Source organism: Anthonomus grandis, chromosome 12 (assembly GCF_022605725.1).
Source record: "Anthonomus grandis grandis chromosome 12, icAntGran1.3, whole genome shotgun sequence".
NCBI classification, from domain to species: Eukaryota; Metazoa; Arthropoda; class Insecta; order Coleoptera; family Curculionidae; genus Anthonomus; species Anthonomus grandis.
This window is the reverse complement of record NC_065557.1, coordinates 26,325,008-26,338,781: the sequence shown is the minus strand read 5'-3', so window position 1 is coordinate 26,338,781 and position 13,774 is coordinate 26,325,008. Positions and strand designations below refer to the sequence as shown.

The 13,774-nt window shown below is 32.7% G+C and overlaps 1 protein-coding gene and 1 long non-coding RNA gene across 6 annotated transcripts in view; one reads left to right on the top strand and one right to left on the bottom strand.

Annotated features, from left to right (window-relative positions):
• LOC126743045 (protein fem-1 homolog CG6966) overlaps positions 1–13,774 on the bottom strand; it is a 97,329-nt gene that overhangs the window by 47,792 nt on the left and 35,763 nt on the right. The window lies entirely within an intron of this gene.
• Positions 1–13,774, top strand: part of LOC126743048 (uncharacterized) — a 61,837-nt gene that overhangs the window by 40,618 nt on the left and 7,445 nt on the right. The window lies entirely within an intron of this gene.

Here is a 13,774-nt window from a genome sequence, read left to right as displayed (position 1 = left end):
TTATCGAAATACGTAAAAATATACCAAGTGTCCCATTTAAAATAAGAAAGTTAGTGTCACTTCCTGTTAAACCGGAAGTGATGGAAAATAATAGAATATGCCAAAAGATGCTCTTATAACTAGCTTCTATCGCTATACCAAATTTCAATTGTTTATCTTGAAAAGTAAAAAAGCTATTAAGTGTTCCCTTTTGTCTGTGTCATCCGGTATATGCGCTTAAGGTACAACTGAAAACAGTACCAACAAAATATGTAGTTTAACTTTACCAGTTTGTTCAATCATCAGTTTTTGCAGTTACGTCACAATGGGTGACGTAGTTGTGCATCTGATGATACTTAAATACTAATATTTACTTGTGAAGGTGTAAGAATTTTTGTATATAGATATGTACACTAATAAATAATCTGAATCTGTTAGATTAATTCTGTTATGAAAATTCGATTTCATCGTTTTCTCTGCCTTGGTAAAAGAATGCTTAAATGATGAAATATAGTTATCGCAAAAGAGTTGTAGTGTATTTTATGTTTTTCACACGTCAGTACTGTATAGGGTTCTTTAAATGATGGCAAAGTTGGCGCACTTAATGTTTAGAAAAGTGTAATTTATAAGCTTAAAAATATGTATCTTCGGCATTTTTTCCAACGCTTTTTAAAAATATTCTATATATATTAGTATTTTATTTCTTTTAATCTACAAGAAGATTAATGGCTGATGGTAGGTCAACCATATCAAAATTAAAAAAAAAATAAAATTTCAAAAACTCAGTTAATAAAGAGACTATGAACCCTCATTAGTTAAAAAGATCATTTATAGTTTAAGTTTTAAATTTATAATAATTTAGGGGGTTATATGTGACCTGGGAGGTATAAAGTTTTTGAATTTTTTTAGAAATAATAAAAGTTTTTCAACTGTCAAAATAAACTATATCGCAGTAAAAAAGTAAAGAAAGGTTACGACGATTACACAAGTAATACATACTCGACGACAAATTCAAATTATGACTTAACGAAGACTGAAAAACAGACTGGATTGGTGACGTTGACGGAAGAGTGTGAATTTGTTGGTTTTAATTAAATTATAGGAATTGAGACTATTTGACGGAACAGAACTGAGATGTGACTGGTGTGTCTGAATAGTCCTCGAATATTAGTTTTGTTTTAATTTACACGATCTTATATTAAATCATATTTCAATTTTGAAGTGAGTAAATATTGGCTCTCTGTATTTTTTGGTATTTTGGTAACTTTATCACACATATAGTTAACAAAATTGCTTTAATTTCTAAAGAATGAAACACTTTGTTGACAAAGCGCTCTAAAAGTAAAATATTTAACAGAAACACGATACTATTGGTGCAACAAACATTTTATGTGTTGCGCTGTGGTTTTTTATCAAATTATTTTCTGAAATCAACAGCCGTAATTGAAGATACATGTATAAATTTTTCCAAACAATGAAGATGCCTTCCTCTTAGTGTTATTTACGGTTTCTGAGGTAGCTGACACATGTCTCCGGAAGTTAACTTTAAATTTCAACTATCTACAGAAGTAAAAGTAGTGAGAGTGAGACGACAGTGGTTTAAGTGAAAAGTGGTTGTTTAATAGGGTGCCATTGATTAGAAAAGGGTTCTAATTAATTGAGGCCCTATAGACTGTAAAATTTATAGGTTGCGATGGTTCATGTAACTTTGGATGGTTATACACCACAGCCTGCTGACTTAGCACGAAAAATATAAAAGTAATTGAATTAAATTAAAAGTAAAAAGACTTACCTAGGGGTCAGTCAGGATCAGGATAACACAGGAGGTTTTTGCGGAAGGCCGCGCGAACACTGGTCGTAAAAATGGTTATTAACAGTAAGACGATCTAGTACCGAGTGTTTTTCACCTCGATTCCCCGCGTCAGTCTTTTCGGTACTTGCGTGTGACGTATTATTTGGGTATGTACCAGGTTTGTAGTAAAAGTAAAGAATAGCAAGTAAGGAAATATTATAGGGAGAGGCGAGGAAATAAGGCAAATCTCAACATTCATTATGTAAAACAAAAAAATATTAATAGCAAGAAGCGATACTTTAAATGCACTTAGAATATAACTTATAGAACTAAACTAAATCAAACTAAGTATTCAACTAATCAAGAAAGTGAAATTGAGGTGACGACAAGAACAGAACATTCCCGCGCCCATGAAAACCAAGGGGTTTCATGAAACAATAAATAAATTATTGGTTTGGAAGTGGACATAATTTTACCAAAGGTCTTTTAAGTATACCTTTGGCTGTCCGTACTGTTGCCACTCTAGGAACCCCATCCTTGCCCAAAGTAACTTCCGCGATTCGACCAAGAATCCAGTGTAAAGGCGCCGAATTATCGTCTTTAATAGCTACCATAGTACCCGGCTCTACTCTACCTATTGCATTATGCCATTTGACCCTTTGTTGCAAAATATGTAGATATTCATTAAAATACCACGTAATAGGTTCAACTTCGGCAGATTTTAAAAATATCTGACGTAAGTATTTTTCACTAGCAATAAAATTTGTGCCGCAATCTGAATATAAGTTAAGTACTTTTCCGCGCCGTGCAACAAATCTGCGAAGTCCCGCCAAAAAAGCCTCTGCACTAAGGTCCGATAGCAACTCCAAATGAACAGCCTTTGTACTAGTGCAAATAAATAAGCATACGTATGCTTTATGCACTTTAGCACCCCTTAATCGGCCAATAGTAATTGGAAACGGTCCACACAAGTCCAGGCCGCAGTTAATAAAAGCTTTGGAATTTGCGGATACCCTGAACTTAGGTAAATTACCCATAGGGGGTTGATATGGTTTCGGGTTAACCTTCCAACAACATATGACATTTATGGATTACTTTACGAACTATTCTCTTTGCTGAGATTATCCAGTAGTTTTGAAATAGCAAATTTAATGCGGTTTGTATACCACAATGTAAGTAATTAAGATGTAATTCATTTATAAGTAAGGACGTAAATTTACAATTACCTAGTAAAGCAAGGGAAATCTTTTATCGTACAACAAATCGGAGTTATGGAGTCTACCACCAACCCTCAAGTAGCCCTCTTTATCTAAAAAAGGTCTTAATTTCTGAAGACTTTTCAAAATACGTTTATTATTTCTAAGCAATGTAATCTCTTCAGCAAAATAGAGATTTTGGATGAATTTTATAAGTAAGTAAAGAGCATTATTTAATTCTGATAAAGTAAGATAAGAAGTATTTAAAACTGTCACTTTAATTTTAAAGGACTCGCAATTCTTAGAAGCCCGCAAAACATAAGCTACAATTCTTTTAATCTTTGGCAAGGAATTATATTTATCAATTAAAGATTCAATAAAATGAGGAGATTGCTGTGTTATCAAAGTATTTAAAACAGTCTTTCTCTTCTCAAAATTAAAAGAATCGATACTAGGAATTTCAAATTTTGTAAATGACTATTCCTCTCTGTTTTGTAATAAAAAACCAGGCCCGTTCCACCAAAGAGAAAAATCTGCGAGCTCAGAGACACATAAGCCTCTACTTCCACAGTCGGCTGGATTCAGTTCAGAGGGAACATGGTGCCAATATTCGGGTGGCAACTTTTCTTGAATATAAGAAACGCGGTTGCTTACAAACGTTTGCCAATGGTGAGGAGAACTTTTAATCAAGGCAACGGAACTATCAGTAAATGAAAATATGTTGGTAAATTTAATTTTATGTGAGAAAATATTCAAAACATAATGCATTAATTTGCTAAGCAAAACAGCGCCAAGTAACTCAAGTCGCGCAAAAGTTACTACCTTTAGAGGGCTTACTTTAGATTTGGCACAGACAAGGTAGGTTTTCTATAGAAATTCTCGGGAGAAAAATACACGAATATATACGACAGCACAATAAGCACGTTCTGACGCATCGCAAAAACCAAACAATTCGTGTGATTTAGACTCAGTAACATCTACTTGACGTGGAATTTCAACCAAATGCAAATTATTTAATTCCGTGTTAAACTTATTCCATTTAGTAATAATGTCAGAGGGTGGTCTTTCGTCCCAATCAATACCAGCAATCCAAAGAGATTTTATTAGTAATTTAATAGAAATTGTAATAGGGGTAAGATAGCCACAAGGGTAAAACACCCTAGCACAGTGACTGAGTAGAGTACGTTTTGTATATCCCGTATCATCAATAACGACATTATAGAAAAATGAATCTCGAATAGGATTCCATTTTAGGCCCAAAATTTTTAAAGTTATATTTTCTTCCTGATCGAACGAAATGTCTTGGGCAACATGTGTTTTAGGTAAAGTTTTAAGTAGCAAAGGACAGTTACTGGCCCATTTCCGTGCCTCGAACCCACCCCTAGACAAAAGTTCAACCAATTGATTTTTTATAGCAATTAATTCCTCAGGGCTACTTCCACCCCCGTTTAAATCATCCGCGTAACTTGATGATTTAAGAATGTCTGACGCTAAAGGAAGATCTTTATAATCATCTGCTAACATAAGAAGGCTGCGTATGGCTAAAAATGGGCTGCAAACTACTCCAAAAGTAACAGTATCCAATTGGTAGTGTAAAATAGGCTGATTGGGAGAAAAACGCCAAAGAATTCTCTGGTAATTACGATCCTTCGGATTCAGTAAAATATTTCTGAATATTTGTTTTAAGTCACAAGTAAAGGTATATTTATGCAATCTAAAATTAAGCAAAATACTAAGTAAATCTTGTTGCAATTTTGGTCCCGTATACAAAGCTTTATTCAAAGATAATTTATTGCTGGCACAACTGCTAGCGTCGAAAACTACACGCAGGGTTGTACTTGTCGAATCCTTTTTAAAAACTGCATGGTGACTTATATAAAAATAATTAGAAATTTCGGAACAAAAGGGTTTAGTAACTTCTTGTAAGTGATTATTATCTAAATAATCTTTAATTACGCCTGAGCAAGATGCATGAAAGTCTTTGTCTTGTAAGAACCGTTTTTCAAGAGATAAAAATCTACGTAAAGCTACATCGTAAGTACCACCAAAATCAGGGGCTGTTATTTTAAAAGGCAAAAAAACTACGTAACGTCCCGATTCGGTTCTGTAAGTTGTGTTTAAAAAATAGTTTTCACAATATTCATCATCCTTAGATTAGGCATGAATCTCTGATACTTCTTCAATTTGCCAAAAATTTGTTGATTGAATGTTTGATTTAAATTATTAGTACTAAATGTGGTAAAAAACATATTTATAGTCTTATTTGGTTTTTCATAGGAAGTTTTGCCAGTTATAGTCCACCCAAAGTAAGTTTTAATGCATCCTGGCTTATCTGGACCGAAATCAATTTTACCATCTTGTAAAATATATGGAAAAATATCATTTCCAAGCAAAAGATCGATTTGAGATTTTTTATAAAAGTAAGGGTCCGCCAATTGCAAATTCGAAGGAAAAGTAAAGTTAAAATCTTTTGAAAAGGAAACAGAAGGTAAATCGTCACATATTTTATCCAAAATAATGGCATCAAGTGAAAGGGTATGACTTGAATTGTAAATTGATGAAATTATACAATGCACGCCCGTTTTGGCAGTAGCATACATAGAATTAAGATCATGCAGGGACATAGATATATTAAATTTGGATAAATGTAATTTATTATCACAATTTTTAGAAATAAAACTGGACTGAGCTCCACCGTCAAGAATGGCTCTAAAGGTATGCCATTGATTAAAGGCATCTTTAATTTTTACTAACACAGTAGCAAGCAAAACTTCCTGATCATTTATTAGCATGCCCACAGTAGAAGCTTTAGAAGTAGATGGCATTCGACTTTCAAGATTCCTAGTTGCCTCGACCGGCAAATTTGAATTTAAATTCTTATTAACGTTAAACTTTTCATTGTTTGATTTAAAACACAGTAAGGTATGATGCTCTTGATTGCGATTGCGACACCGTTTTTCAGATGTGCACCGACTTACAGTGTGAGCATTTGCAAGACAATTTACACAAGCCTTTTGGGTTTTTATGAAATCAAATCGATCCCTTGTTGTTTTAGAAAGGAATGACGGGCATCTATAAATTATGTGAGAGCCTTTGCAAAGAAAACATAGAATTAAAATTTGATTTCTGGCTGTTTATGAATAAAGCAGAACGGTATTTTGGTTTATTTACATTAAAGGAGTTTTGTGAATTACGAAAATTATTATTTGAGAAATTTTGTCTAGAAATTGAGGGTTTAGAATTTTCTTGAGAGTTAGATTCGTATAAAATTGACTCAAGTGCAATGCATTGCTTTTTTAAAAAATGCTTGACTGCCTCATATTTCGGTACGTCATTAGACGCGTGAGACTGTTCAAAGGCTTTTCTTGTTAAAGGATCTAATCTATTAAGCAAGAACAAAATCCCATTGATCAGTTTCAAAATTTAAATTTTGAAGAGCACATAAATTTTTGTTAAAAGTATCTAACAAATTTCTTAAAGAAAAGGCACTATCCGAAGACATGCGCGGGCATTCTTCAATTAATTTCCAGTAAGTAAAAGCCTGAAGGCGTCTATTACTGTATCTTTCTATTATGGTGTTGTATGCAATAGGATAATTTTCATTAGTGATTAAAATATCAGCAATGAGATCACGACGTTGTCCCTTTAGAGCATCTAATAAAAAATTAAACTTCGCGATATTACTTAAATTACGTTTGGAATGGACCATAATAGCAAAGCTTTGATGAAATGTGGGAAATGTAGTTATATCTCTATTAAAAGTAGGTATATCGAGCCGAGGCAAATGATCAATCTCGTGAGAGTATTGCAAAGTAGGGCCAACAGGGCGAATAGAAGTATCCAGGACACCATTTTCCTCCAGCGGCAATTCAAAAAGTTGATAAAAAATAGTATCAATTTCATGGCAACGTTTAACAAAATCTAAACCTATTTTTTCCTCAACCTTAATCTCGTCAGGAGAAGCCACAAGTAAAGTGAGTATGGAATTATGGTGTTTCTCGAAATCCTTCTTAATTTTTGCCAAGGTTCTATAACATATTTTAAAAGAAAGTAATTTCGATGAATCAACAAGAGCTAATGCCGCAGCCTCTTTCACTAAAAAGAGTTGGGATATTGCACTTTGCCTTAAGGCTTTTGATTTTAAAATCTTATCATTTGCTGAAGAAGTCATGGTAAGGTTTTTTTTTGTAAACCCCAAAATCACTCCAAAGCCAAAAATCTCAGAGTAAAAATGTTACCTCTTTTATGAATCCCTGTGCTATAAGCGTAGAATGAAATAAATAGAAAATAAAAAAGGCTCCACCTTAACGAAAAGCAAAAAAGAAAAAAAACAGGTCACTTAAAAGTATCACTTTCCGCGAATCCCTGGTAAAGAAACATAAATAATAAAATTCTTCACCAAAAAAAAAAAAAAAAAACCTGCCTTTAGCAACGGAATGCAATTTTAGCTGATCTCGGAGCGGCCGAAAGAAGTAGTATATATATAATATATATTATTTTATATATTATATTTGTATAAAGTATAGTAGAGTAGAGCTGAACTGGTTATGCAACCAAATAAAAGCAAATATAGATTGCCCGGTTAGTGGAAACAGTTTTCTAATATCAGTAGTAGCAATTATGTAAAAATGTAAAAATAAAGGTTATAATAATTTTATAGTATAACTTTCGAAAGTTTTAGGCAAAATCGTATTTCAAATTATGCAAATTAATAGTAAAACTATAAATCGTACTCAAGAAGTAGCACTCAAAGTATATATGGTGAGCAAACTAAAGTACAGAAAATCGTCTAAAGTTTTTTTTTTGAAATTAATACAAGTAATTTAGAAAAGGGGCACTATCCGGCTCGAAGGACCATGTTTAATATGGTGTCATTGATTTGAAAAGGGTTCTAATCAATTGAGGCCCTATAGACTGTAAAATTTATAGGTTGCGATGGTTCATGTCTCAACAACAATCACCTTGTTGTTTTTTTTTCCCGATAACGGGTAATTTTTTGGTTTATTTGGTGAACGTATTTGTTTTTTGTAATGTTCTGTATCTGATGATGGCTGTTTACACAGCCGAAATGCATAATACATTTACCTAAGTGACCTACATGCATTTTTCTTGGAGATAAAGACTTCCCCTATTTGTAATCCTTAATTAATTTTGGCTGGAATACTTATGAATACGAAGCAATAAAAAAAAGACAAATTTTTTGTAAAGATTTTTGGCTGTTTCTCCTAAACAGACAAATCAAAAATAATTAAAGTTATTTTGTTGGTTGTAGATTTTACTTACTTCATGAGCTATTGGAAGATGATTTTGATCGCCGAAATGAATTTTGTGAGCAAATGCAGCAATTATGTAATCATAACAATAATTTTGTACAACGGATAATATTTTCTGACGAAGCAACGTTTACTCTACACGGCCAGAATGTGAGATGTGAACAGACAGAATTGTCGATGCTGGACGACCAAAAACCCTCATTGGTTCACAGAATGTTATACACAACACCCTCAAAAAGTCAATTTGTGGTGCGGTATAGTGAAAGCAAGAGTTTTAGTACCTTCATTTTTTGATGACACTCTCACTGGTGAGAGATATTTAGACTTTCTTCAAAATGATTTTATCCTCGCTCTGATAACTTTGTATTCGGATTTGGAAGAACCCGATATGCACCAACGTCATTCTTTTTTTTTTCAGCAAGATGGAGCCCCGCCACCTTATGCAATTATCTAGATGAAGTTTTTCCAAATCGTTGGATAGGTAGACGAGGGTTCATTGAATGACCACCCAGATCGCCAGATTTAACTCCTCTCGATTACTTCTTATTGGGATACTTAAAAAGTAAAGTGTATGTCACTAAACCAGCGACTTTAGAAGATATAAAAGAACAAATACGCCAGGAAATTAGAAATATAAGTCCAGATGTCATTGACAACGTTCAAAAAGAATTTTTAAATCGCCTTGATTATTGTCATATTGTTAACGGTGTCAAACATTTAATTTAGATAAATATTTCTTTAATTTAACATGTTATCATAATTTTTCGTTTTTCCAAAATAATATCAATAATGAATAATATCAAATATATTTTAGAAAAAAGGCCACCGTCCTTGAAGAAAAAGTTGAAATTAGCTCGTTCCACTCCCAATTTACAAATAAAATCAACGGTAGTACCTATGTAAATGTTCCTTGAATGTATGGAAAAAATAAACAAGAAAGTAAAGATAAAACAATATGGTCGTCAAATGGAGTTGATTTTAATTTATTTTTAAAAGGCCTCCATCATATAACTTCACAATTTGAAATACTGCATCAAGTTCAGTCAAAAAATATCCATAGAATTATTTGTACTAGTGTAATGACAACTCGAGAGTTTGAAGGATATTTTTCAACTTTAAAAAGAATTAAGTGTTTCTTAAGAAGTACGATGGCTGGAAAAAAACTTTTAAAGAATATTTTAGACATTGACAATAAAGAGATGGAAGTATTTGCTTCTTAAAAAAAATAGAAGAGTATCTCTAGTAGATTAGTAATCTGATTTTATAGATTTTATTCCTACACTTTTGTTCTTTATATACTTTTTTCTACATTCGGTTTCACCCGGCTTCATACCTAATAAGAGGGTTCAAACAGAGGAACTAGGCGCATATGTATATATTTTTTTCTGAACATTATCACTAAGCATTTTTATAATAACTATTATTGAATATGCTACAATACTATCTTTAAATATTTTTCAGCAGATATAACAAACAACATCAACTGAGGTTCATTTAAGAATCTGAGATCTGTTCTCAAACTTCTGCTAACTTTAAATATAGATATAATGTTGTTTTGATGTTACTTATAAAAATTATTAAAAAAAATTACCTCACGAGAAATATTTGGAGACCTTACCGCTTGTATATTTTCCCACGCTTTCTCTTTCAAGTACTAGTCAGGGCTATACAGATCGTATTTTCGTTCGTTACTTATAGCAAAGATAATACTACTACGAAAAGATGGTTCATTTAAGTGAGGCGTTTTGAATCGGTCCGGAGATATCAATGCTCCCTTAACTGCAAATGTAATAAGACGGCAACCCTCGCAGAATCCGCCGCGAGAGCGAAACGAGCCACTTAGCTGTGCACAACGTTGCCAATTCTTACAAATAAGTTACGAAATAATTAATTTTAGTTTTAAAATGTAATCAAACAAAATAGTAACACTCGGGTTTTTACTTATGAGGTAGGATTGATAGAAAGATTTTACAAAAAAAAATTAGTATAAACATACATAAATTTTGATATTTTGAAATGAATAGGCTTAGTAGTTACCTATAAATATTTAACAGAAAAAAGTGTCGTTATGGGGTATGTATTTTATAATTTTTATTAAGTAAAACTAACGGCTAAATTTAGGCAGTTAAGTTATTTTATCTGATTAAATTATATTAGTTTATTTTAATATTAATCGCCAAAAAAAGAAATTTAGAATAAAGTTTTTGGCTCGGTTTTTGGTTAAAAAATAATTATTAAAAATAGTTTTAGTTAATTTTTTTTTAGTTAAAAATTAAAACCAAAAATAAAAACTGTTGATATGAATGTAATATATACCCTTTTAATGATGAATACCTACTCCTGTGCAAAACCTACTTGAATTATTATTTAACAACTTAACTGCACTTTTATAGAACACTAGTTTAACCATCAAAAATAAAAATGTTAATACAAGAGTAGTATAGTTTTTTCTAGAGTTTCTATGCTTTTAGAAAGATATTAAATAGTTTTATGCAAATACTCAACACTAGATGTCTCGGTGGACATTTACTAAAAAGTCTAAGAAAATACGAATTACTATATTAGCCCAAAAGGTGTCTGGACGTCGCCGTCGGGACCTCTCCTAAAGTTATTAATTTTAAACAACAAAAAAAATTACAAAAACTATTTGGAAAACTGTATTGACATCTAAGATTTTAATCACATGATACTTATTTATTCTGTAAGTTTTTGAGTGTGTGTTTTTTTTGGACATTTGTACCACTTGCAAAATTTAAAAATGTTTGTGATAACTAAATATTCAATTAGAAATGTCTTGTGGTTATAACATGGATCATCTTTATTGCCCAATTAGTTATTGTTTAAAATCAGTAGTTACTCTTTAATTTTTTTGACATACGAATTCTGCGGACTTAAAAGTTTCGAAATGTTGTTTAAATGCTAAAAATGAGCTTTGAACTAATTTAGTAATTTCATCAGAGAGCAATTGTTTTTAAAGTTGACTTTTAAAGATAATTTTATTTTTGTAGGTACCTAGGTTTCCTAGATAAAAATTATAGGTATGTGTATATAAATCTTGTTTTGTTTCTCTTATAAATATGTATTTATCATTTAAAAAAAAAATTAAAATCTACCTATGTGGTAAAAATGTTTGTCTTTTTTACTTACCAGAGTTGATAATCCAACGTTCACATAATTCAGCGTTTTTATAGGGAAATGTAAATAACTTTACTTTATCTCGTCTTCTGTTTGCTCTACAATTAAAGTATTGGCATACCTTGCCTGACATCGTATACTTGCTTACTTTAAAACACAATGGAACACCAATTTTTAAAAAATAAACCCAAAAAGCAGTAACCGCATAAAACCGAAGCAAGAAAAACAATAAAATTCTATTCATCGAAGTAGTTATGGCACACGCATAGTAGGGCACCGATATGCGATGATAGGGCGACGGCGACGCACGGGCAAGAATTACATTCGACGAACATGTGTCGCGGCAACGCTGTTTAACGCTCTCTCGATGCACATCGGCTCGCGGGAGCCAAAGTCCATCGGGGGTATCAAAATTTTAACATTGTATGGTTTATCTTCCCGTAGTAGTATTATCTTTGCTTATAGGAAACCGCATAGAGGCGAAATTTTGCAACGTCGCGCGTGCCTGCGACAGAGCACCGCCCCGGCCGGCCCGAGGACGGGATTAGTAAACATCTGACTTTCGTGAGAGCTGTGTCGTTTCGCGACAAAATGTCCCAAAATATTACGCGAAAATTCAGGCATTTTTAAAATATTTATTCTAATGCGGGTTTTACAGACATGTCAATGTGTAAAACCCGCATAGAATTGTAATCTTAAAATGTTTAATATGCTGTGTTTTGCACAATGAAAATTAAAGCGTTATTCTAATAAAAAATAAAATATCAACTCTGATAAAAATATAATAAAAAATCAAAAATAAAACTGTAATAAACAAACTTAACAATATATCATTTTTTAAATAAAAGGCTCAAATAAACCGCCTTCTTTCGCTAAACAAAAACTTAACCTATCGTAAAAGCCATTTCGCACCTCCAAAAGAGTTTCAGGTAAAATGGAATTGGCACCGACAATTTTATTTCGCAACTCCTCTAAATTTGTTGGCCTACTAAATTCATGCTTGTAAATGGTCTGCTTAAGGTAACCCCACAGATAAAAGTCATTTGGAGACAAATCTGGAGATCTAGGAGGTCATTTAATATCGCCAGTCCCACTAATAAGGCGGTTAGAAAAAGTATTTGTTAAAAATTCTTTTACCCTAGCCGCGTTATGAGCAGGACAGCCATCTTGCTGAAAATAAACCGATCCCAGCTCTACATCAGGTAGGATTTGAATGGCAGGAAGAAATTGGTTTTGCAGCAACTCAAGGTACTTTTGGGCGTTTAAAGTGCCATCAATAAAAAATGGCCCTATAACATTGTCGCCCAAAATACCTGCTCAAACATTCAATTTCTGAGGATACTGGGTACGAAACTGAAAACTTCTGTGCTCGTTTTCCTGAGACCAATAACGAACAATGGAAGGATTGTGTTTGAAAGGAAAAGAAGATTCATCAAAAAACAAAATATTTTTTAAAAAATATTCGTTTTTAATTGCCTTTTCCATCATGGTTTCACAAAATTCCATTCTTCGCCACTGGTCTTCAGGAAATATTTCCTGAGTTTTTGAATACTTGAAACATTTGTACCCATATTTTTTCCAGATATGAGCAACAGTTTTATTGCTCACTCCTAGTTCGTCTTCAACACTTCTAGTGGACCGTGTCGAATCAAGCTCTAGGGTACTGCAAACCATTTCTTCCCGCCGTTCTATATCCTGGACCACTTCAACAGGTGGTTCTTGACGTTTTGTGTGGCATTTTTTACAATCTTGAAGACAAAAAGATGTCTCAAAATTTGTAACCACATTTAAAACCGTTTTTGCACAAGGAATCGGTCTATTCTCAAATGTCACTGAAAACAAATCTCTACATTGTACTGCCGAATTGCCTCCATAAAACCATTTAATTAGTTAAACTCTTTCGGAAGGGGTATAAACAGCCATAGTGAAAAAAACACGAAAATAACGCTCAAAAATTATTAATGCAACGTGCAGTACACAGCAAAGTGAGGTCTGCTGACTCCCGGTTCAAAAAATAAAACCGAAAAATTCCGCCGCCTGCAACCGCAACCAAGCAATGTTGCTATTATGTTGGGTAATACATAGCTCACGATAACACGATCTGCATAAAAGTTTCTAAGCTATCTACTAAATTTATAAAACTATTATTAAAAAAATGTTTGTTCAATTTGAACTGTTTTATATGGCTTGCACCGTCATTCCACGTGTTTTTTGTACATCGTAGATGGAATATACGAAATATATATCGAAATTGCGATTAATTATTTTAAAGAATACAGGCATCTAAATATAAATATACTCGTATATTGGAGATAATTTCCATGAATGGCATTGATATTAATAGTGCAAATAAGAACTTTTATTAAAAATTTTGGTATAAGCGCACAGCAGAGCCAATA